This window comes from Micrasema longulum, unplaced genomic scaffold, assembly GCF_059751315.1.
Source record: "Micrasema longulum isolate JH-2025_06_02 unplaced genomic scaffold, ASM5975131v1 h1tg001099l, whole genome shotgun sequence".
Taxonomy (NCBI): Eukaryota; Metazoa; Arthropoda; class Insecta; order Trichoptera; family Brachycentridae; genus Micrasema; species Micrasema longulum.
Window position 1 is genome coordinate 3,466 of NW_028278287.1, and position 15,427 is coordinate 18,892.

The window sequence follows — 15,427 nt, forward strand, 5'->3', positions numbered from 1 at the left end:
AATACGCTTCCTATAGCTTTTGTTAACATAGCAATTTCTTACTATAAAATATGCCAAAACACTGTTTTGACATACGCATGACAAACATATTTTTTAACATCACTAAAATATGGAATATTCAAAATTATTTCTAGGGAGAATGTAAGTATATTGGCGGACCCCGTAGTGCTAAGACGTTTGCCTCACGCACGGAGGGTTCCAGTTTCGATTCCTGTTGAGACTGTAATAATTCAATGTAACTGTTCTCAAAACTGGGTGATTTGGGCCATAATTCAGCGCTGTAATTAGGCCTCTTAGCCTGCTGTGATGCAAAAAAAATTACAAATCATTGGAGATATGCACTAGAATCAACACTCCGGGAAGTTTATAGAAATTGATAGAGCCTCTTTGAACAGAAAAATAATTAAGTTAATTCTCAACTGTTCATTTAACTCATTTGTTTGAAAATTAAAGAGTGTTTTTGAGTCTCTTCCTTTGGAGGTGAAATAATTCAGCCAGGTGAATCCCACCAACATCAATAAAAGTTAGAGCCGTTTTTTTATTTCATCAAAAAGTTTGACAATTATTTTTACACTGCCATAAATAAATGAATTTTATAATTAACATTTCTAACTTTCAAATGAAGCAAGATGCTTGTGTTTAAAGAGGGAGTTCGTTTTACTTTGCAATAATTAACAGACAAAACAATTGAAAAAATATGGATGCATATATCTTGACAGAGTAAAGAATGTCTCATACTATGTAAAATGATCACTTAAACCAGCCAATGATTTATTAAAATGCCTGTTCTTGCCCTAACTTCGATTTTTTACTTCTAAAAACGGTCTCTCAGTCAATCTCTAGAGAAATATGTATCAATGAAAAATGATTTTATAACGTTGGGCACATTGCAATATTGAAGAAAACGTGGGTTCCGGGTACAATTCCCAGCGAGATTACATGGTATGTGACAGAATTCACCCTCCTAAAAAAACTTTTTTTTAAAATCAAAGGAGCTTTTAATTAATTATTTTATTGATCATATTAAAAAAAATAATCTAGGATATAAAAGTAAAAAATGGTATACATTAAAATTAAATTGTGATACGCGCATGTGCTTTAGGGTATATCTAATTGGCCCAAATAGAGTATCAAAACATCCGGTATTGTCATGGCTTCCATATAGATTTTGCACCGCGAAAAAAGTTAGACGGAAACACAATCAAACGCCGTGACGCGAACTTGGATTCTTATTTTAAATATAAACAGTCAGCCAATAGAAACGGCGCCTTGCGAAACTCAGTTGCCCGTCGGCAAAAACTAAATTTAGGCCACTTCAGTAATTATGAAATAAAACGCAGACAAAAAACAAAAATGTTCAAGTATTCGCTCTGAAAATTATTCGATATTCGATTGCTTTTGGTTCGGGGGAAAAACTGTGCTCGCGTTGGCGCAGTATTCGGATAACCCTTAGAGCTTTCAAATTTCGAAGCTTTCAGTTTGCCAGTGAGCGTCGGGGTAAGAGGTCGACTTTTCGCTCGTCAACTTCTTTCGCGATTTTCATTTGTCGGGTCGTCAGTTGACGTTTCAAATATTTGACATATTTTTCGTTTGATTGTTTCTGTATTATATAGTGCTCAGTTAGGAGTTTGATTAAGTGGTGTGGAATTAGTCATTTTGATCTGTGGATTCAGTGTGTGTTTATTTTTTGTTTAGCGTGTGTGTGACGATTGATGCTCTATTGTTCCGAAATAAACGCTTCATTAAATCAAATTGGACATATTTTGAATTAAGGTACGTAAAAAATTAATAATTTTGTGATTATTAAATTAAAGTTAGCTAAAAAATGCATAAATATACAAGATATGATACACGTGCGCCTTTTCATACAATATTTTTACGACAACTAGCGCTGTGAAAAGAAAAATAGATTTGAGAGATTGTAAATTTGAAAAATAACAAATAAGCATATTATTGATTCAATTGAAGAATTTTTTTTCTTAAATTTTTGAAATAGAAAAATGGTTCATCAATAATTTTAAGACATATAAATCATTTGAGAAAACTTCTAAAATCAGCAAATTTTAACATTGTACAAATAGCGTTAAAATTTCAATTAAAAAAAAACTAATGTTTATGTGTCAGATACTTTAAAATGAAGATGGAAGTGACAAAGAGCGACATTTAATTTAAATATCTAAAAATAAAATGAAGACAAAGGGACTGTTAAGTTACGTAGTATACTAATTTTTCATTGTGAGGCCCTTGACCCATTTATGTCAGAGTAAGCAAAATCCCTTTGAGATAACTAGAAAAAATAGTCGTGAGGTCGTGAAATGAATGTTGATTTTACCCTTGACCGTTGGTTCATATAACACGCAACAGTTGTGGTTCAATAAACATAAGATTCTTTACATTCTAGACTGGAGATCGCTTCATTTTTACGCTAAGGTCAAATAGAGCTATTGCGTCAGTCTGAGACTCTTCATGCAAACGGAATAACGAGACATGCCCTATTTTATTTACTTATTGACGGAATTTTTGCCATTTATAAAACATGTCATTGAATACCGATTTATGTAATACCGATTTATGGTCCCGTTGCTATTAGTTTTCCACACTCGCGAAAGAAGATCAAATACCACATTTACATAACTTGGTTCCCATTTTATAATAGTGAGTTATTTACTCATTGAAAATGGCATAAAAATTATATTAAAAAAACAGACATATCTTTACGGGCTTATTGCTGTACCTTTTAATCAATCAAAATTATTATCACCTAAACCAAAAACATTACGAACAATTGTATTACTATTGTATTATTTTAATTAAAACTTACCTTTCACTTTTCGCATCTGCATCCGTTTTCCATAACTTTTTCAGTAAAATATAAAAGTTCCATTATGTTTGAACACCCGATGACAAATTGTTCAAAAATCAGTTTATCGGGATTTGAACTTTGGTATATTTTTTTTGTAAAAGAAAACAAAGTAACTATTATGGAATTATTTTATATTGTCTTTAAATAAAAATCAAATTTTATTTACTAATATTGACCAAATTAAAATATTTTGGTCGGTAACCTGTAAATGAATATGTTTTTTACATTAAGATATTTTTTTTAAATTATTTATTTTTCAAAAATATTTACAAAATATTCTTAAATTAAAGTCCTGCTGAGTTGCATACATACAACTCGTCAGCAGGTTCTTATAAATTACAATGATTATTTACACTTAACCTACATTAACAATAATTTTACTTGAAAAACAATTACAGATTACATTTTGAAAAATTAAAAACTATCACTAATACAAAAAACTTGTTTCTAATTAATTAATTAATTTTCTAAACGTCGAACTCCTGTATTTAACATAGTATTTTTAATATTGTTTGGTAACATATTAAATATTTTAGGTATACTGTATTGCAGTGTCTTTTTGACATATTTATTGCAGTATCTAGGAACAGCTAGCCCTTCCATACTAGTAAACCTGGTGTTGTAATCATGTACCAACTTGAGTTTATACTCGGAGTGCGACGCATGCTGACAAATTAATTTATACCAAAGTAGAGCCCTAAAAGCTAAAGCCCTAGCTGCATATAACTAAAGTAAGCGTGAGCGTTCGAAATATGGTTTTTCAACCTGCGGCCAGTTGGCATATGTTTGATAGAACGAACTTCAGTCTTTTGCAAGCAGCCCCCGACTAATTTTCAACTTTTGTCTCCTCACAATTACTAAAAGGTCCATATGTATGCTAAGATACTGTACAAATTGATCTAGAAAAGCAATGGTATAACTTTTCACCGGTAAATAACGTTCTTACGTTAATCAGTAATTGCTTAAAATATCTATTTTAATGTAAAAAAGTCTTATTAATATGTTACCAATTCGTGAGTTATTTCCGGTCTCTGTCCTACTCAGTTAGCCGGGCGTATAAGTTGCCAACCTCCATCATGCGAAAATCGGTAAACACAAAATATTTTTTTTTTATAAATAAAGAACAAGAAAACACGAAATGTGTTGCTGAAAGTTATTTCAAAAGGTGACGCGTATGCGAAAGGGAGCGACCTACTGAATGGAACTCACAGTAGAACAATGTAAATAGTCAGTTCTTTTTACTGCACTACTCGTTTTGCTTGTCAAAGTCGACGTGATATGACATGACGGCACTTCCTCTCTCCCCTCGTCATTCCCCTTCCTTTAGGGATGACTTTTTAGCTTGAATTTGTATTTAGTGTCATCTTAATGTTTTTTTACGAGAAAATTGTTGATAAATCTTTTAATATCAAATTGTAATACGGCCCCCGATCTATATTTAATCACCTCAATCTGTATATATAAACATTATATTATCTCCGTATAAGATTTAAGCTGTTTACTGACAATTTAGTATTTCTTGCGTATTAAAATTAATGTACTTTAAATGTCTTTTTATTATGCATCTAAAACAAATAAACAGGTGCCTAGTGAAAAAAAGTATTAAAATTGATATCTTTAAAATTACTGTACATTATTATATCGTTTTTAAAACAAAAAACATTAATACGTTACAAGTTAAGAGCATATCTTTATTGAAAATGATAAAATACGTAAAACATGAAGTAGCGTATCATTATTTTGGTGTTATGCCAATATCGTGTTATGATAAATGGACATCAGAGACGAACAAAGTTTCGAGGAATTATAATACTTTGTTAGGTTATGTAAATAAATAATTTAAACCAGTAATAATTTCAGTTTCCGTTCGGGCGGATGAAGAAAACAGTTTTGTATGTGAAATAGAATCAGAATTCTAAACGAGTGTTGTTGTCACGACGACTGGTAATTGACATGATTTTGTTTTTCAAAAGTAGTTGTTCACTGAAGCATTTCATTATCCCTGGACTGGCGAGACTGATGATATTATATTCTTGTCACAGATACTCGATATACGCTGCATTTGATTTAAAAATGCAATTCCCTATTCAACACCTTGTGCGTATAAGGGTTTGACTATAGTATAGTTTATGAAAATCAACTTTATTTATTTTAATCTATTATTTCAAATATGTTGAACGGTAATTTACATTTTTAGATTATGGCGCTTTCTATGTTTACTTTTGTATGGGTAACATTTTGCACCATATTTATGTGTAAACTTATTTTTTTAAAGACTTATATTTTGTTATTTTTTTTGCGACATAAAATAATTTTATTGTATTGAATATTAATGAATATTTTGTACCCCTTGAAGGAAAAATTTAAAAATATTTTTCCTTTTAAAATTTTATCTGCACACATTGTTTTAATATATTTTTTTATATGTAAATATGTTTTTTTTACGAAACTGCAGTGTTATCGTATTTATGTAACATAGTACTTTTCAATTTGATTTAATGTTTTTCACATTATATTGAAGTGTTTATATTCTTTGAAATATGTATATTTGTAAGGTAAAGGCACTGCGTGCCGTGTATATTAATTAATAAATAAATAAATCAATATTTTGAGCATGTCCAAATGTTTTTGACAAACGCTGGATATTATCTCCCAGAGAGTTCTCCTAGATAGTGAATTTTCGAACATAGGCCCAATAGTAAGTGTTACATAGCGTGTAAAGTGGTCGCTTAATCCGGACAGGTTACAAACCTCCTAACGCATAGATTTACATGTTATCTAAATCAAAAGCCTCACCCATTTTTTTTATTATATCAATAAAATACGTTTCATCTTAAATATAAAATTAACAGATAAACAGGTCACGTTATATGTATGTCTGGCCGCTATTTTGGTTTGGTTGTCATATTTGACAGTTATGGAGAGTGGTCGCATCACAATTTATTAAGACTTAAGGGTTACATTGTTATGTCGTGTTATGTCGTGTTGTGGAGATATCTGGCGCGTACCACTTCTATGTATTATATATATGGTAAAATCATGCTGTTCTCACGTAATGTGTCGTGGCGTGCCACGTTGCAGTCCCGATACAACTATTCTTAAGTCTGCGCCAAAATAATGGAGGGGGGCTATGGTGCGTCACTGCACATCACAACAATGTGTTGCTAGAAACGTCTCCTTAACGCATGGAAGCATGCTAAGCAAGCTAAGCAAACATGACGAACGATCAATAAAAATGACAGAAGAGCCCTCAACGCACCTTACCACTCCACAACACAACACGATAAAGTAATCATGCCTTAACTCGCCATCACGACAGATTGAATCTCAACACAACGCACGAGAACAGTGTTATCCTACCTTTATGGAGCATCTAACGCCGCAACGACGCATTGAAATTGTATAAAAAAAACGCATTTAAATAATCGTCCAACTGAAAATACTCGTTGAAAATTGCATGATTTTTTTGGTGCCAAGCAAGTCAAATGTTCGGAGTATTATGAATGTTTTTGAAATGTTTCATACACCGGGAGACAAAATCTGGACGACAACGTATCCAACATACACCAGAAAGTATTAATGCGGTGAGGCACAGTGATTGGAAACGTCTGGGCACTTCTCATCGATGCCATGCACAAGAATTATGATGTTGGAAAACTATTATGACATGTTGGAACTCTATTTTGTACCCACATTGGATTGATAGTATCTACAGCAATTGTGGTTCCAACAGGATCGTACCACGTCACACACAGCTTATACAACAATGCGAATTTTAGGATAAACGTCTCCAGGCCAAATAATGTCAAAAGGTGGTGATATCGACTGGCCCCTGCAATCCTTTGATTTGATGACTCCCCTATGTAAAATAACACCAGAAGTCTGCAAAAATGTAATAAAAAATATGTTTTAGAAATAACATTTTAGCCACAGAATGACGCGCCACTTGACCGACATAATATTTCAAACCAATTGTTAAAAACCTTTTAAAAAATCAATCAAATTTGTTTTATGAAATTACGTTTTATTTAAAAGTCATTAAAGAAAAACATTGGTTTGAAATGTAAAACGCAGCTTGTAGAAACTAGAATGATTTTTTAATCTTAGGTATTTCTTTCAATTCACTCCAATAAATTATGCATAACTGTATTAGTGCAGTAATTGGCATCTGAATTCAAACATAAATAACATAAAACATTTATATATTTCCTCACTTTAAACAAATTTAAAGAAAATGCTCGATCCCTAATTAAAAATAATAATTATAATTTAAACTTACTGTACCTACCTAATATTTGTTTTTTTTTACGGTGTAATATTGTTATCATTTTTCTTGTTTGAAAGAAGAAAGAAGGGAGGACTGATAGCTCCGTATGGATGCTCTGGCGAAAGGATTTTTAAGTACAGTAAGTAAACAAAAAACTTTTTTAATATATTTTTTTATTATTTTAATATTTTATTTATCTTTTACCTTTGGAATAATGCAGAGTGGCTATTTCAATGTACGCTTTTTTTCTTCTTTTTTTGACATTGTATTTAGTAATGTATAGAAAACTATAATTGGCCTTTGATTTTGGTTTATTTGTGAATATTTTTTTATTGTTGTAATAGCTGTTGTTTTTTTTTAATAAATAATTTTAAAAAAAAATATTCTAAAATAAAAAAAAAAACGGTTTTGTTTTCTGTTAAAGTAATTACTAAGACAAAACACCGAATGAATACACGCACAGATAAAAACATTGACATATGCACATACTCATGCATTACACACTGTTAAAAAACCATTTATTAAATTTTAATGTATTTGGGTTAAATTTATATATATTTATTGAAAAAAAATGTATTTTTGTAAGTTTATTATGAAAAAATATTCTGTGTTTTTTTTGGTCAATCTGAAACAGGCAGTCAGTTAATTAATTTGAAACATGTGCACGGCATATTTTTATTTTACCGTGACAAGCGAATAAAACCTAACGAATTTGAGATGTTTTACACAAAGCGCCAGATGTTAATTCGCGTGGGAATTTGTTTTATTATTTATTTATTTTCCTGTATAAATTTTGCAAAAAAACGTTAGAGTAAAGTAAATCAACTTAATAAATATTTCAATTATCGACCAGTTACTACGCAGTTGCATAAACTTGCGATTTATGAAAATACAAAATAGGTTCATTTTCATTTATATTACCGTATTTCTCAATAAATTATGTGGAAAAGAATGTAACATAAACATTTTTCAATAATTAATTATTAATTAAATTTTCTTGTGAAACATAAGTATTTTAATAAAAAAAATAAAACAACTTTGTTTTTAACCACTAATTTTTATTTTTCACCGACCTTTGTCACTTCTTTGTCAAGGTTTACGTAACTAATACGTACACGTTACGTAAACCTTGACAAAGAAGCTTGTTTGCTTTGAAACCGGTAGGTGAAAAATTAAAATTAGTGGTTAAAAACAAAGTTGTTTTATTTATTTTATTATAATGAATAACCACAAAGTTAGTGCTTCAAATATAAACTTAAGTATTTTGACCAAAATTCAGATAAATTTTAATTAGTGTTTCTAATAATTTCAACAGACATAAAGAACCTTTTATAAATCTAATTTACATTCTTTGTTTATTAAAAAAAATCATTGCTAAAATAATAATTACAAAACCTAGAATAACATCTATCGACTAACGTTTTTTTTTTTTCTGCAAATACAAAAGGAGGAATAAAAATAATAGAAGTTTAAAAGATGAAAAGGTCAATATTTTATAAAATTTTTTAAAAATCTTTGATTTAAGTGTGCACTACTGCAATACAATTGGAACACAAAATCATTATTTCTTCCCGGCAAAAAAGAATATTAATCTATTACCTTTAGAAATAGGAAGTAATAAAAATGTAAAAATATTTAAATCTATTTTAATGAATAATACGAAAGCAAGAAAATTATTTAATATTGGATTTGTTTGGTTAATGGTTTTGTATTAATGTTTTTATTTATATTTATTTATGATTCTATAATTCTGACCGTGTTTAAACATAAGGAAAAGTAATATTCATAATCTTAAGCACGATTATTAATTTTAATATTTTTTGCATACAAATAGGCTATCATAACTACAATGGTGAATGACAACACATGGGCTTTAGATAAAAGTCATTTAATTTTTGCAATCTCCTCGGAAATCAAACAATTGTCTTATTCAATACACCACAGGAGTCGCGAATTTATTTGATTGTTGCAAAAATAGAACTGAATTTTGAAGTATTGAATAAAATTATTTTTATTTTTATTTGCCCGGTAAAGACTGTATTTATTAAAGATTATGATTTTATTCATAAAACTAAAAAAAACTGATAAAATACTTTTTTTATTGTGTAAAAAAATATCTATTTTGTGTCAATTTTAAAACATCGCTTTTCAAAGTACATGCCTTGTCACAATATATTGCATTCCGTTTCATGAAACTTAATAAAGACTTTCACCCCCGTTTCCCTAAGGGTAAGTTGAAAGCTTCCAGCTCTGCTCTGAGTTTAAAACATAGAGATATGTACACTGGAGTAAGAGTGCTTTTTCATTTTATATTCAGTAATAAAATACAGAAAAATTTCCATTAACAAATAAAAAGTGAAATTAATGTATTAATTATTTTAATTTATTTAAAATAAATGTTTTCAGGAACCTTTTTTAAAATGAATTATCCGGCCGTTATTGAATCGATTAAAATATAAATTTTTAAAACTACCCTTTAAAAAAAATGATTGAGTGTATTGACATAGGGATAATTTTTTTTCTGAATATAACGATGTTATTTTTTTAAAAGTTCAACCCTGTTGAGATGTCAAATTACAACACATTGGGTCTTACTCATAAACTTGATATAAAGTTACAACTTGGCATAGTGGTAGAAAATGGATGGTAATATTATCCTTATTATAGCGGTAGAATTAGGTTGGTATTCCCATTTTTATTCTACCACTATGCCTAGGTGTAACTTTATACCAGGTTTATAAGAAAGGTCCATAATTTTTAAAGTTTTAACTTTATCTGTTGCGCAGAACACTCAAGATAGATAAGGTTTAATTGAAATCGAAAAAAACGTGTTCTGGGGCGTTTATAACGCTGCGCTATTGTGTAAAGGGGTGGCAAAAATAGGAAGCAAGAGAATGAATTTATATGTAGGTGGTTGCAAAACATCCTATACTTAGTTTTTTGGCCTTCGGCGTCGCGACGCGTCGATTTGGTTAAGCGCAGTGCAGAGCTGGGAAGGGTGTTGTAGGAAATACAATAATCATCATAAATTTCCTAACTGCATCTAGTGGTGTATAGGGCAATGTATTGGTGCTTTAATGAAGAAGTTCAGCTGTATTGAAAAAAACAATTACAGGTAAACGTCGTTTTACGCTGGGGTTCCGTTCCGAGAGACACCGGCGTAAAATGAACACAAAAAAATGGAAGAAATAACATTATGTTCCGTGTCAAAATTCTAAGAACAATCAAACATGTTTATTTTATACATATCTTACATATATTCAAAATGAATTATAAATGTGTTCAATAAATACAGCAAATATTCGTTTACAAAATGAATAATAATCTCTTGATATAAATAATGAAGTTTTTATAGTAAATACTAACTCACCAGTTCGTCGGTACTAAATTAAATTCCGACACTTTTTTGAAAAACGCATCTAATTTTATTCGCTTTTATTGTTGATTCCTTTCTTGCAAAATCATAGCATAAACTACAACTATTTTAATATTCTTTTCATTTTAATAATAATAAAATAATAACTATAATCATACCTTTTTTTTCTTCTTAAAAACAAAAGGAAAACCTGCTCTGGAACAATTTCACACACACAATAGGCTGCTCGCGTACATGGTAATAGAATAAACCAACGCGTAAAAGTGTGTCTGCTATTAGAATCGCGGCGCCTACTGTCGTCTGGTGTCGACTGAACCGGGGAATCCCACGCCAGCACCAACCGGAGTAATTGTAAATCGGCGCAAATCGAACCGGCGCAAAACGACGTTTATCTGTATTTGTTAAAAGACCATCAAACTAAGCCAAAATCAAGATGACAAGTCGGAAGAACATACCGAGGTAGATAGAGATGGTATAGAAGTTGAGTATGCCGTCTCAGTATCTATCGATGAAGATAGCCTTTATAATCGCGGTCTTGGTTATGTCGATCGGAAGAGCAGGCAGGCAGCTGAACATTATCACTTTGGAGATAGACGTCTTTTACATCTGTGAAACTATCTTTAAAAGGTAAATACTTTAGCTCTTATAGAGTATTATACCTTAATAATGTAGAACCATTGCTCAAGAGTACGTGGTTTGATGTGTTGTCCCAATATAACGGCTTAAATATTTTATGTTATTTGTAACGTTATTTTGGTAAAATAAATCAATCCAAACTTGATCATTGATTATTTGTGTCTTGAAAAGAGAACCACCATACAACGGATTGTTTAAAAAAATAAAAAGGTGCCGCCTTTACACTGAAGCTATTGTATTTTTGCAGTTATGTAGTAACTTAAAGCTAATTTGCTTTTTACTTTTACCGTAGTTGCGACCGCGATCCCCTAAGCATGGCTTTGCGACACCCTTAGAAGTCGCGACCCACAGGCTGAAAAACTCTGGAGTAAACGATATTATTACACTTTTGTTTGTTTATTAAAAGGCACATATATCTCCAGCCCCTTTTGTTTAAAGACTCATACAATCGAAGTTCATTAAATCTCTAGACCCGAACAAAAGTTTGGCCAAATGTTCACATAAACTTCCGTACAATAGAATCCTGTATCAACACTTATGTTTGTACTATTGTATATGTCTCCCTACTGACCATAAACGATGTTTTAGTTGCTAGAAATGTGGTTACCAACCCTCGCTATGTACGAATTTACCAACACATGAATGTACATAATATGTACATTGTCCACACAAAGGTATAATGTAATTTAGGTGTGTGACGCATGTAAATTATGTGTTTAAACAAGTGTGTATGTTTTGTGAAGATAGTGTAAGTGGAAACATCGTTTGTAAAAGTGTCATCTACTCATTTGATAATAAATTTATCTTAGGCCCGGCCCAGTTGCACCAAAAGTTAAGTCGTGGACATGATGAAAGTAACATAACACAACGCACATTTTGTCTTTTTTTGACTGTATATCATATGCTGCTGACAAGCTTCTAAAATAGAGGCTTAGCGGGTTATTAATAAAAATGTATATATTTTAGTATATAACAGTTTATTACTTTATTATAATTATCACCCAAAATAGATTAATTTAAAAAATGCATGATTAATATAAACATATTCTAGGTACATACGTGACGTTATGGAATTGTTTTATTTTTATTTTTAAATGCATAGAAACCTATCAAATGTTACAATTAAAGAAAAAAGTGAATATCTACACCATTTTACAAGGAGATAAGGCATAAAAAAGGAAAAGAAAAAAGGAGAGAAAAGAAAAACTTTTGTATTCAGATATTGACATTTTAATCGTGATTTAAATGTGAATGAAGCACGGACTTCTTTGTTTCAATGAATGTTTAAAAAAAGAAAATTACAATTAAATGTTGCACTTATTTTAGAACTTGTTTGTCCAATGATGGATTTTGTTATTACATTTTTTCTGTTTTTAAAATTACTTTACTTCATACAATTACTTCACTTGTATTCTGTGCATTGTTTAGAAATATGTTATGCATGCGACATGAATACTTTTCAATAATATTTTGAGTGTGTCTAAATTTTTTCCAGACAACAAATGTATTTCACACCCTAACCAGTTAATGACAATTCATAAGCCATGTTCGGAAATTTAAATTAAAAATAATGCTTCACAAAAATCGCACTTTTCCCTCTTTCCAATTGTTTCAAGAACAAGAAGCTAAACTTTTAAACATAAGACAATTTTTTTTTTCAATGTTTAAAATATAAATTTAAGTACCAACTGTAAATAAATTACAATTAATTCAAATAGATCAAGTCAAATAAGGAATTGAGTTTTAGAAATACCAAATTGTAAAACGAGGCTCGCACAGAGACATACGTATTTTTTAGGCCCAAAAATTTTAATAATTTTTTTACTGATAATAAAATATAATTGATTCCGAACTTTCAATTTTTTTTTTTTTTAAAACACGCACTATCCTGAATTCAAACTAAAGATATGAACTCTTTTTTTCTATGATGTATTTTGTTGCCCTTTAATAATAAGGAATATTTTAATGTTTTTTTAAATATTTTTTATTTCCTTTTTTAATTACTATAAAAAAAATACCGTTTAATCTTAAACAGTATATTTTATTTTCTCTTTCTTTTGTAACACAAAGATATTGTAACTGTCCATTTATTATAGGGGCGAAAATTCATTAACATTTTCTTGTATACCCACGAACAGGCCATGCCTTTGTGGGATTTTTTGTTTACTATTTTTTACTATTAATATGTATTTCATTGCAATGAATTATCCTTTATTTTGTGAATACTATAAATTTACCTTTTATGTATTTTGTAAAAAAACAAAAAAAAAATAAAAATACCTAGACTTACACATTTCTATTGTAATTTTTTGCTACTTTAAGTTGCGTTTTGTTTTATGTTTATACATTAGGGTGGTCCAAAAAAATACCATTCTACCCGGGCACCCTCTTATTTTGTTTTTTGATAAAAAAAATACCTTATATAAACTTCGAATTTGAAAAAAATGTTTTAATGTCGCGACCGAGCTTTGCATTTTTGATTTAAAAAAAAACTTAATTTATCTTTTTCCAAAAATATACAATCATACATATATCATATTAGAAAAGTAGATTTTTAAGATTTTTTTAAAAAATAAAATTGTACTCATAAACAATAAAATTGAATAAAATTATAGGTAATGTTTTTAAATAAAATCGGCGCACATTATCTTCCATACTATTGCCATTTTAAATTAAATTAATTTTAATAACAAAAATATATTTCTATTATTGTGTGATATTATGATTCCTGTAAATATAATTCAAATGCTCATTAAATATAGTGTTCTTTGCAATAGGCCTTCACTATTTATTCTTACCAATTTTTATTTTCTAAAACTAAGTTGTGACCGCTGAAATTTAGTTTGAAAATTACAACAAATTACGATCATTCTTTTTACAGAGAATATCAAAATTAAAAGATGCTCTAAACAAAATACAGAAACGATTTTTTTACTCTAATTTAGGGACCACAATACATGTTGAGTTGAGAATATTATAAAAAAAGTAAGATTCATGCATTAGCTTCTATTGCACCGATGTATTAGGGTGGGCCAAAATTAGCCAGGCGTTCAACGGTATCAGTTCCGCGGAGTGTAAACTTTTTGCATTTCGGTAGTTTTAAAACGTCTTTGAATTTGTAATGTGATTAAATAATGTCTTTACTCCCAAAAAAATAATTTATCAATATTGACAATTAACCAAATGTTCACAGTTATAAACTTCAAACCTCGGTTGAGGGCCAAAAGTAGTATGTTATATTTAAAAAAATATTTTTTACATTCAATGTGATCCAAAATGCAATTTTTTACACCCCTTTCACTTTCATGTCTATAAAAATAAAAAAACTTCATACATCATCGGCCCAATCTAATATAAATACATAAACAAGCCTTTAAATAAAGATTTTTCTTCACAGAAAGAAACACACTTTGTAAAGTATATTTATTTGTAGAATATAAACTTTGCATTAATCGAAAAATTATTAATTTTTTTATTCATGAAACCTGTTTAGAGAAAAACTGTCTGAAACGTTTATACTTAAGTAATTTCATGGGTGATATAGAGGTGCATTAGTCTGGTCTTATAAATTGGAATGTACGGAGGCTCCTTGAACCACTAATTTTCTCTAATCCATTTTATGGAGGGATTGCATGAATTGAATCCGGGGTTTTGTAGGTCACAGTAGCCTAGTAACTTCTAGTCATATTGCCATATATATTGTGTAATGCATACTTACACGTAGGCGAGGAATTCTAGATAAAGTCAGTACCTTCGTATGTATCGTCGCTTCAGTTCGTTTTTATCCAACATGCCAAAACAAGAATCTACAGAAATAGAGCTTTTTTTTTTACAAAATAGGCATAAATAATGACAAAAGTTTCAGACAACATTCTTTGGAAAATCAACTAAACTTTAAACTATTAAAAAACTTTTTTTTTTCATTTGAATTTTATAAATAAAGGCTTCCTCAGAACTCCTGTAAACTTAACTCAATTTTTTTCAAAATGATTTTTTGGACAAAACCGAACTAATGCGACGATATGTCACTGACAAAAAGTTAAATCAGCCACTCAATTGGATGGCTAGGCTGTTTATCAAATGGCGGCATTCAATTGAACAGCTAACGGATGTTTAGTGAAAATGTTGAAAACAACGTTTAACGAAAGGGCTGAACGTCGCTCAGCTTCTTGAATTTGAATACAAGAAAAATAATTGTTTTATTTGTTAATTTATTTTGTAATGTTGAGTAAGTTAGGTTAGGATAGGTTGGATTGGGTTGAATAATAAAAAAAAAATAAAAAAA

At 29.8% G+C, this 15,427-nt stretch overlaps 1 long non-coding RNA gene across 1 annotated transcript in view; it reads left to right on the forward strand.

Moving 5' to 3' along the window:
* The first annotated feature begins 1,476 nt into the window (after nt 1-1,476).
* The window catches only part of LOC148277036 (uncharacterized), a 69,751-nt gene continuing 55,800 nt past the window's right edge, over nt 1,477-15,427 (forward strand). The window contains exon 1 of the long non-coding RNA XR_015823607.1: nt 1,477-1,773. This is a non-coding gene — a long non-coding RNA (uncharacterized LOC148277036). The remainder of the gene's footprint in view (nt 1,774-15,427) is intronic.